The sequence below is a fragment of the Otolemur garnettii genome, unplaced genomic scaffold, assembly GCF_000181295.1.
Source record: "Otolemur garnettii isolate 467f Iridium unplaced genomic scaffold, OtoGar3 scaffold00098, whole genome shotgun sequence".
In the NCBI taxonomy this organism is placed as follows: domain Eukaryota; kingdom Metazoa; phylum Chordata; class Mammalia; order Primates; family Galagidae; genus Otolemur; species Otolemur garnettii.
This window is the reverse complement of record NW_003852493.1, coordinates 2,953,712-2,964,548: the sequence shown is the minus strand read 5'-3', so window position 1 is coordinate 2,964,548 and position 10,837 is coordinate 2,953,712. Positions and strand designations below refer to the sequence as shown.

The window sequence follows — 10,837 nt, the reverse complement described above, 5'->3', positions numbered from 1 at the left end:
AAGGGATTTATCTATGCTGGGTAACTGAAAAAAAAACAAATTATAGAGTCCAGTTAAGGATGACTTTTTAATATGCATTTTACTGCTTTGCCATCAGCTTGCAGCCATGGAGTAAGAAAGGGTTCCAAGGTTATGTGCTACATAAACTAAGCCAATTAGGACAAGTGCATTTACCTAGAGAATTATTGTTCTAAAAAGTTAGGAATATAAATCATGCCCAAATGATATATAAACATCTTATAAGGGAATAGGTGTGGGCATAGGAACTGGATTGACACAAGCATACTACAATATGCAATTTGTTTTATGTCAATGGAAATGATCAGCTCTGTCTCTTACTGGATGGGAAGGCAGCAAAGATGGTGTGGCTGTAGATACTCAGTCTGCATTCCAGGCAGGAAGAAGAATGGAAAGGGCAACAGGATCCACATGCCAGCTGTGTCAGCCCTTAATAAAGAACTTTCCCAGAAAGCATACCCAGTGAATTGTGTTTCCTTTTCTGTGACCAGAACTTTGCCAAATGTATACTTTTAGCTGCAAAGGAAGCATGAAATATATTTTTAGCTTGGGGAGAGCCACTACACATAAAGTGGAATGTTATTAGTAAATAAGAAATGGAGAATGCATGTTAGGTAGTCTACAAACAGTGTCTAGCGTCCAGCTGCTGAATTCGAATTATTCACAGAGTATATTGGAAATAGGCATGTAAAAACCCAACATTTCCCTATATAGATGTTCAAGGAAATTTCAGGGCACAACAAACCTTGGTAGCATAGAAAGGCAACTAACTAACTAAAATAATGTTTGAAAACCAAGAAAGGACATCACCTATGGACTGATTCCCTGAGGCACTGCTTTGAGAGAAAACAGCAGTAATGAAACAAGCTAGAAAGCCAAGACGATGGTAGGAATTTGAGGTGTTTCTCAGAAGCACTCTGGCCACTTCCCTAAGAAGATGGTGAGGCGTGGTGCCTCATGGCCTGCGTGGCTGAAGACCTTGGGGGACACAGTGCACACTGTGTTAACAAATCGCTACAGCCAACTAAAGGTAAACCACAGCTGTATCAACTACTGAGAAATGGCACCCTGTTTTTCACTGTTGCAGAGAACTCCAACACACCATCGTCCACAGAGTTTACAAAGCCTACATCAAGTACATATCACCTAACATCTGATGTTAAGAATATTTAATATGAAGGGGAAGCCAAGGAAACAAAAGACAGAGCAAACTGAAATAAGATTATGTTTAACAGTGAAATGACTTATGCATAGTATACTAAGCAATTATTTCAAAAAATTAAATATGCTGGAAGTAAAAAATAAGCTTATAGAAATATAAATTTTAACTTGCTATAAAGCCTGGATAGCAGAATGGATATTGATAAGGAGCTAAGAAAGACTTCATATATAACATAAAAAGATGTCAAGAGATATAAAATTCAAAATGTAAATAAAGAGGCATGGAGGGGATATTCATACATTCCAATAGACATCCAACATAAGAGAAGGCGGTATCTCCATACTGTTTTCCATAGAGGTTCTAATAATTTGCAGTATCACTGATAGTGCAGAAGCATTCCTTACTCTCAAAAATATGGACTACTTCATAAATTGTGTGTCACCTTTGTGTAGGGACCATGCTAATCTTCTCTGTATCGTTCCAATTTTAGCATATGCGCAGGGAAAGTGAACACAGGTGAATTATTTTTTCAAATCACAATGTTATTTTTGTTTCTATCTAACAAAATGTGAATAAGTCTGTTCTCAGATTTCTCCACAAGAGGGAAAGATACTTTAAATTCATAGTTTTTTTCTACCTTTATAATTGTATAAGAACTAAAAGTTTTTATCTGTATGAGAGCTTAGAAAGTTACCTGTTGTACAACTTAATAGAGAATGAACTGAGCAAGGAAAGATTAATGAATCCAGAAACCAAGCATTTTGTTTCAAGAATAACATATGGATTAAACATGATGTTAAATATAAGTAAATATGGATTACATTAAATAATTAACAGATTATAGAACATTGTCATTGATCAGAGAGTTGGGGGTAAAAGCCAAGCAAAATACAGCTGCACAAAGATCCTTATCTTCATGTGACAAAGATTTCTTAGGATACTAAAAAGGTAAAGAAAATATAAGAAACTGTCTTAATTGAAATTAAATCAAACTATTCTTTAAAAGACAGTGTTGTGGATATTGGAAGGCAGGTAAATAGAAACTGTCTACAATAGAAGTGTCATAAAACTAACTAAAACATGTAAATAACCCTTACAAAATGCAATCACAGTGAATTAGCACTACGTGCATCTACAAATGGCAAACTATTCAGACAGGTTACAGGTTGGTGACCATGGTGAACAGAAACTGTGATTCATCAATGGAGAAATGCCCAGTGGTAGAGTCTGAAAATAGTGTGGTGAGTTCTTAAAAAGTTAAATCTACGTTTACCTAGTGATCAAATAATACCATGAGGGGATATTTTCCCTAATGTAAGAAAATCTTACGTCCTCCCTGAAACCTGTACAGAAATATTAGGAGACTCTGTATTCACAATCTCCAAAACTATACAGGATATATTTAGGGGATGAATGGACAAACTTTGTTGCATCCATACAATGGAATACTATTCGGCAATAAAAAAGAATAGATTAACCAAATGACAAATTAACATCAACAGTAATAAGTCATGTTGACAGTATCTAGCATTGATAGGCTGTGATGAAAATGACAAAGGTAAATTTTTGTGACATTTTTCCTAAAAACTGATAACTTCAGTGTAATCATGAGAAAAATGTCAAGCAAATCCTAATTGAGGGGTAGTCTACAAAATGCCTGACTAGTGCTCCTGAAAATTGTCAAAAATTGTTAAAGTCAGGGACAGTTTGAGAGACTAATACAGTCTAGAGGAATCTGAGAAGATGTGACAAGTAACATAACTCAGTGATCAGGGATGAGATCTTGGATAGAAAAGGATTATATTAAAATGAAGGAAGTAGGAATAATTTATGGACTTCAGTTAATAATAGTACATCAACATTGATTAATTGTGACAAAAACACTAATAAAAGATATTAATAATAAAGGGAACTAAGTACAAGGGGATATAGTAGCTGTGTACTATCATACTTTTTCTATAAATCTGAAAGTATCTTAAAATGAAAAAGTTCATTAAATTTTTTTAAATGAATGGAAAGAAACATTAGAATTAAAGCAACAAGTGAAAAAAATATGAAAAAAAAAAACCATAGAAAGAAAACTATTGACATGTACATCAACTTGGATAAATCTTAAAGACATTATGAAGTAAGAGAAACTAGTCTCAAAAAGTTCCATAGCATACGGTTCCATCTCTGTTCCTAAAAGGCTGTATTGATGGAGGACATATCAGTGATTATCAGGGGTTGGATGTTGATGAAAGATTCGACTACAAAGTGATAGCGCCAGGAATTTTTATGGAATGAGGGAATAATTCTGTCTCTTTGCTATGGTGATGGTTACATAAATCTATATACATGTTAAAATTTAAATACGGTGCATGAAATTAAAAAAGTTTATGTTGATTAAAAAATAAAATGAATAAAAAATAAAGAAGCAAGTTACAAAGATCTATGTATCATAGTCTGCCTTTGGAGAGAAAAGGGAAGGCAAAATCAACACACAGCTCTGTAGGGTTGAATACAGACAGAACAGTCATTGGAAAGAGCTAAGAACCCACTAACCAGATGTACATGGGGCAAATCGAGCTAGAAGACGACTTTACAATGTTTAGTTTTATTATTTTTGATTTCATTATTTTTCACAGTAAACTAAGAAGAAACCTAAGTATGTGTACCTAAAGATTTTTATAGGAATAATAATTCTTATTTATAACAGCAAAAACCTAAAAACAAATCAAATATACATGTAGAAAGAAACAGATATACAAATTGTGGCATGGTCATATAGCAAAACACTACTTGGCTTAAAAAGTACTACAGATGAATTACACTAAGCAAATGAATTCAGTCACAAAAGAGTACATACTAAATGATTCTATACATATCACATTCTAGATAAGGTAAAGCACTAGTCAAAGAACACAGCCCAGAGGTCATCTAGAGTGAAGGGGCAGCAAGGTCTAGGATGTGACCTCAGAGAGGCTTGAGGGAACCTTTCTGGCTGATGACAATGTTCTGTATCTTAATTGCATCAGTAGTTACACACACAAATATATTTTGCAATATTTAGTAACTACACACTTAAAACGAATGCATTTTGTATGTAAATTATCTCTCAAGAATGATATTTTTTTCCAAAAATGGATACATCTTATTTAATGTAATATTTAAAGAAAATAAGGCTATTAAAGGGGCAACAAGAAAATGAATTAGAGAAATTAACGTCATTTTATTTTCATACCCCTTATAAATCAACTTTTTCCAATTTATAAATACCTAACGGATGAATTGAATCTTGAACGTAAATAGCTATTTCTTCCGAAAGTTTTTCATAATCACGAATGTAAAACCTTCGTTCTATTGTTATTTGTTTTTCAGCATGAGAAAAGTTCACAACCTTGTTCAGGCAGACTAAGGATGAGGTATCTGAGCGATTAGAAAGAGAATCATCATTTAACAAAGAACAAAGTAGAGCAGAGGTCAAGCCCTGTGATGGGGGGGTGAGTGTCTCCAGAGAGCTCAGCCTGTGGAAATATTGGTGACAGGCAAAAGGAGCACTTACCATTTCTGGTGCTTTTTTTTTCCCCTTAAGAATTGCAGGAGAAAACTCACTTCTCCTCTTTCCTAATTCTTTAACAGTTTGCTAACCTGATTGGGTAGCTAATGATATATAATTGTGGTTTAGCTTATATTTTCTTGATTAGTACTCAAGAAACATGGCTTATTTTGTGTTAACTGATAACTTGAGTTTCAACTTTTGTGAATTCTTAGTCATAGCTTTTCCAGTTATTTTAGAGGATTGTTTTTCTAATTCTGTGTGTGTGATCTTCATAATTCTCATCCTTTAAAAGTTGCATGTGATGCACAAGTCTCTTCTTATGGTTTGTATTTGTCTCTCTTTTTCTGCTTATAGTTTTTTCATGTTTGCTTTTGTAAATATAACCCTTTGACTATGGAGCACTCAGAAACTAAACGTGCCTACTGGCATTGTTCACACCAAAGGATCATCTTGTTTGAACACCTGTTGGGATTGTTTGCACTCAGAGGTTAAATTTTAGATGACTAGTGTGGTGCCTGTGGCTCAAAAGGGTAGGGCACCGGCTCCATATGCTGGAGGTGGTGGGTTCAAACCCAGCCCTGGTCAAAAATAGCAAATAATAATAATAATAATACAATTAACTTTGAGAATGTTTCCAGGAGTAAACATTTTTTTTCTTTCTTTTTGGTGTCATTCAATAATTGTTCTGGTAATTCATTGAACAATTAATCTTTCCCATTGACTTTTAATGCCTTCATTTGCATATGTTGAATTTCTACACATGTATGTGTGAGTCTAAACTATTGGTTTACTTTTTCATCCATTTACCAATGGTGAGTTACTAGAATTATGCTAGTTTTATAGTTATTCTTATAAAGTATACAACAGTTTCCCAAACTTATTCTTCTCTTTAAAATTTACTATACCTATTTATGGGCTTTGTTTCTTCCATAAATTATATGATCAGCTTGGGAAATTTTTTAAAATACTCGTTCATGATTTTGACTGGAATTGTAATTAATGGAAGAATTTTCATCATATGAGAATGAGTCTTCCCATTCATAAACATGAATAGGTATATCTCTGTATTTACTCACATCTTATCTTCGGTTTCTAAAGTTTATAATATCCATGTGTATTAGAATTAACCTTGAATTGTCTAATTTGTATTTCTACTTTATCATTTAATATGTTGGTTAAAGGGAGTGTTTTATATTAAACCAACCTTGAACATCTAGTCTGGTCATTTTTTTTAAAGGATATTTCACTTACGTTAATAAATGGGGTCATTTTTAATGACTTTTCTCATATACTTTTGTACTATTTGCTATAAAATTTATACCAGCCATATAAAATGACTCAGTAAGCATAGAATTTTTCCTTCTTCAGAAGAATTTTTAAAGTGTTGCATTTTATGTTACTCAAATAAAACTATAAGACATTCATAAAACATCTATGGAGATGTCCTTTTTTTTTTGAGTCAGGGATAAGGTATAGATTTTGCAGATATGGATACCATATGTACAGATAAAATAGTTTTGGTAAATTATAATTTTTTAAAACTCTATCAAGATTTTTACTATTTTTTCTAATGGAAATATATGAGATTTTAAATTATTCTTTTAAAAATTTGGCAACATTCCACACATTTGACATGTAACATTTTCATTATACTTCTAGTTTTTATTAAAATCTCTCATGTGGCCCACTAGTTTTTTGTAACTAGGTTATTAAATAAAATTTGGAGTTGCCTTTCTTGATATTTATTCCTAATTTAAGTTTGTTAAGCTAAAAAAACCTGTTCTATGCAAAAATTACTCTCATACATATTTCCTTTTTTCCAAAAAAAGATTTCTCTCATAGCATAGTATGTGTGCAGTTTGTAAGAATACATTGTATGGTTAAAAATTTCAAAATCTCTACATAATGACTGTGGTTGTTTTGTATAATATCCATAAGAACATAATATATATTTACTGTGTTGTTCAAATAATTGGTGTTTTGCTGATATATTTTCTACTTACTTGATGTATAACTTACAGGTAGATTTGTCAATATCTCCTAATGATTATCCTAGTGTTCTGTATGTATTTGGAACTATGCTAAATGAAACAAAAATTTGAAAGGTTTTTTTGTTTTTTTTTATTAATGTTTAAGTATATTTAATTTTATATTATTGGAGCTATAACAGGTTTTTAGGTTAATTTAGATTATCCTCCTATGTAAAAAAAGTCCTCAAATTGCCAGAAATGACAGGATTTCTTTCCTTTTGAAGGCTGAATAGTATTCAATTGTGCTTATATACCACATTTTCTTTATCTATTTATCTGAAGATGGCCATTTAGGTTGATTCCAGATCTTGGCTATTGTGAATAATGCTACAATGAAGGCAGAAATACTCTTTCACACACTGTCTTCACTTCCTTTGAATATACACTCAGTAGTGAGTTTGCTGGATGATACAGAAGTCCTATTTTTGCTTTTTGTGGATCCTCCATACTGTTTCCATAAGACTGTATGAATGTATATTGCCATAAAAAGTGTACAGATGTCTCTTTTTCTCTATATGTTCTCCAACACTTATCTCACATCTTGTCTTTTTTTTCCTTTTTTTTAATCTCATGTCTTTTGACCCTTGTCAGTGTGAGGTCACATCTCTTGTGGTTTTGATTTGCATTCTCCTGATGATTAATGATTTTTTAAAAGAATATTAAAGTACAAGTTTATTTAATATTAGAGAAAGGGAAGATAGTGGGAGTGGAAGAGATGAGACAAGAGCAAGAAGAGAGCAGACAGCAAGGGAAAAGGAGAGGAGAGGGGAGGGGAAGGGAGAAGAGAGAAGAGAAGAGAAGAGAAGAGACGAGGCGAAATGAGACGAGACGAGCCGAGAAGATGGGGGTGGGGGAGAGAATGGTGTGAATTCCCAAAGAAATAAAGAAAGGAAAAACACTAGCTGATTAGTGATCTTGAACGTGTTTTGTTTGCCTATTGGCCATTTATATGTTTTCTTTTTAATGTCCTTGGCTTATTTTTATTTAGTTTATTTGTTTTCTTGCCATTAAGCTATTTAAATTCTTTATCTACTTTAGATATTAACCTCTCCTCAGATTGAATGTGTTGCAATATATTCTCCTATTCCATAGGTTGTCTTTTCACGATGTTGACTATTTTGGAGTTTTATGCAGAATCTTTATAGTTTGATACAATCCAGTTTGTACAATTTTGCTTTGGCTGCCTGTGTTTTGTGGGTTATAGCCAAACATCTTTGCCATGTCCCATGTCAAGAAGCTTTTCACCTGTGTTTTATTCTTGTGCTTTTATAGTTTCAAGTCTTAAATTTAAATCTTCAATCCATTTTGAGTTGATTTTTTTGTATGTGGGATAAGATAAATTTCCAATCTCATTCTTCTGCGTGCCAATCTGCATGTAGTTCAGTACTATTTATTGAAGAGACTATTTCATCTCTACTGTTTTCTTTTGATATCTTTATAAAGATAAGTTAACTTTTAATGCCTGATTTCTGGGCTCATTTATTCTGGTTCATTAGTCTATGTGTCTCTTATAGTGCTAATACCATACTGTTCTGTTTACTATATATTTGTAATAGATTTTAAGATTAGGTAATGTGATGCCTCCAGCTTTGTTCTTTTTATTTGAGATTGCTTTGGCTATTCAGAATTTTGCATTGTTCCATATGAATATTAGGATTGTACTTTCTATTCTGTGAACAATGTCATTGGAATTTTGATAGGCATTGCATGCATTCTATAGTATGGACATTTGAATAATAATATTTTTTCCAATTCACAAAATAGCTTCCATTTCTTCCATCAATGTTTTCTACTTTTCAGTGCCCAGATCTTTTACCTCTTTGATTAAATTTATTTCTAAGTATTTTTTATGCTCTTAAAATCAGTTTGTTTTCTTTCTTTATTTTTTGGAGAGTTTATTTATTGTACAGAAACAGTACTGATTTTTGTTACGCTGATTTTGTATTTTGAAGTTTTATTGGGGTTTTTTTGTGTGTGTACAGTAATAGAATCTGAGTAGAATTTTCGGAAGTTTTCTATGTATTAGATTATGTTGTCTGCACACAGAGACAAATCAACTTTTGCCTTTCAGATTTGCATGCCTTTTATTTATTTATTCAATAATAAATTAGCTATATATTAAATTGTGGCATGAAAAATATTTTCTCCTAGTACTTAAATAACAATGTTTCCCCTCCTTAATGCTATACTTGAAAAGTTATCTATAAGTCCTTAGTGTCATTCTCCTATATGTAATTCTATTTGTTATCTTTGGGTATGCTTAAGACTACCTTCCATCTTTTAAGTGATATGCCCTATAATATTTTAAATATTTGCTTAAGGTTACTGTGCATCCCACTTCTGAGAATTCATGCATTAATACTGTTGGTAAATTCTTTCTGGTAAATATCATCACTCTCCCTATCAATCACCCTCAATCCTCCCTTTCCTCTTCCCCTCCTCCCCCCACTAGAATCAATTGTATTTTTCTCACATATGGACATATAGTTGTATATCTATTGATTTCATATGAGTTTTTCTATTTTTTTTTGAGACAGAGTCTTACTTTATCATCCTCAGTAGAGTGCTGTAGTGTCACAGCTCACAGCAACCTCCAGCTTTTGGGCTTAGGCAATTCTCTTGCCTCAGCCTCCCGAGTAGCTGGGACTATAGGTGCCTGCCACAATGCTTGGCTATTCTTTGTTGCAGTTTGGCCAGGGCTGGGTTTGAACCCATTACCCTTGGTATATGGGGCCAGTGCCCTATCCACTGAGCTATAGGTACTGCCCTGATTTCATATCAGTATTCAACACATTAATTACTTGATTTTCCATTTTTATGAAACTTTACTAAGAAGAATATGCTTTAACTCCATCTAGGTTAATACAAATGATGTAAAGTCTCCATCTTTTTAAATGCCTGAATAATATTCCATGGTATACATATACATCACAGTTTATTAATCCATTTATGTGTTGACAGGCACTTGTGTTGATTACACATCTTGATGACTGTGAATGGAATGGAGATGAACATTCTAGTGCAAATGTCTTTATAGAAAAATGATTTATTTTTCTTCTGGGTAGAAACCTAGTAATGGGATTGTGGGATCTACTTTTAGCTCTTTGAGGATTCTCCATGTTTCTTTTTATAGAGGCTATATTAGTTGGCCATCTCAGAAGTTTAAAAGAGTTCCCTTCCCTCCACACCCATGTCAGCCTCTGCAGCTTTGGGATTTTGTAATGTGGGTTATTCTCACTGGGAGTAGGTGATATTTCAGGATGGTTTTGATTTGCATTTCTCAGATGATTAGGGATCATGAGCATTTTTTTCAGGTGTTTTTTGGTCATTCATCTATCTTCTTCAGAGAAGTTCTATTCAAGTTGCTTGCCCAGTTATACATGAGATTGTTTGCTTTTGTTGATTAGTTTCAGTTCTCTGTAGATTCTAGTTAAAAGCCATTTGTCAGATTCATAACATGCAAATATCTTCTTCCTTTTTAGGGCTGTCTGTTTGCTTTAGTTGTACTCTTAGCTGTACAGAAAGTTTTTAGCTTGATCATGTCCCATTTATTATTTTTTATGTTGCAACAATTGCCAAGGAGGCCTTCATAAAATTTTTTCAAGAGTTTTTCTCACAGCCTTTTTCTAGAATTTCTATTGTTTCATTTCTTAAAACACAAAATGATGGACACGAAACAACCTTATGGTGAATGACAGCTGGGACAAGGAGGAAATAAAGAAGGAAAGCATTATCTTTCTTGAACAAATGACAATGAAGCCACTAACTATCAAAACCTGTGCGATACTATAAACGCAGCCATAAGAGGCAAATTTATTGCATTAATACTCACATTCAAAAAACAGAAAGGGCACAAATCAACAACCTAATGATCCATCTCAAGGAACTAGAAAAGGAAGAGAAATCCAATTACAAACCATGTAGAAAAAAGAAATAACTAAAATCAGATCAGAATTAAATTAAATTGAGAACATAAGAACCATTCAGATGATCATCAAAACAAAAAGATGGTTCATCAGAAAAATTAATGAAATTGATACACTCTTGGCCAGATTAAGTAAAAACAGAAAAGCAGATCACTAATAA

General features: G+C 32.9%; 1 non-coding gene across 1 annotated transcript; it reads right to left on the bottom strand.

Moving 5' to 3' along the window:
• Positions 1 to 1,588: 1,588 nt before the first annotated feature.
• LOC111727239 lies at positions 1,589 to 1,692 on the bottom strand. The gene has a single exon (XR_002774839.1). It is a non-coding gene; the product is annotated as a U6 spliceosomal RNA (small nuclear RNA).
• Positions 1,693 to 10,837: the final 9,145 nt, after the last annotated feature.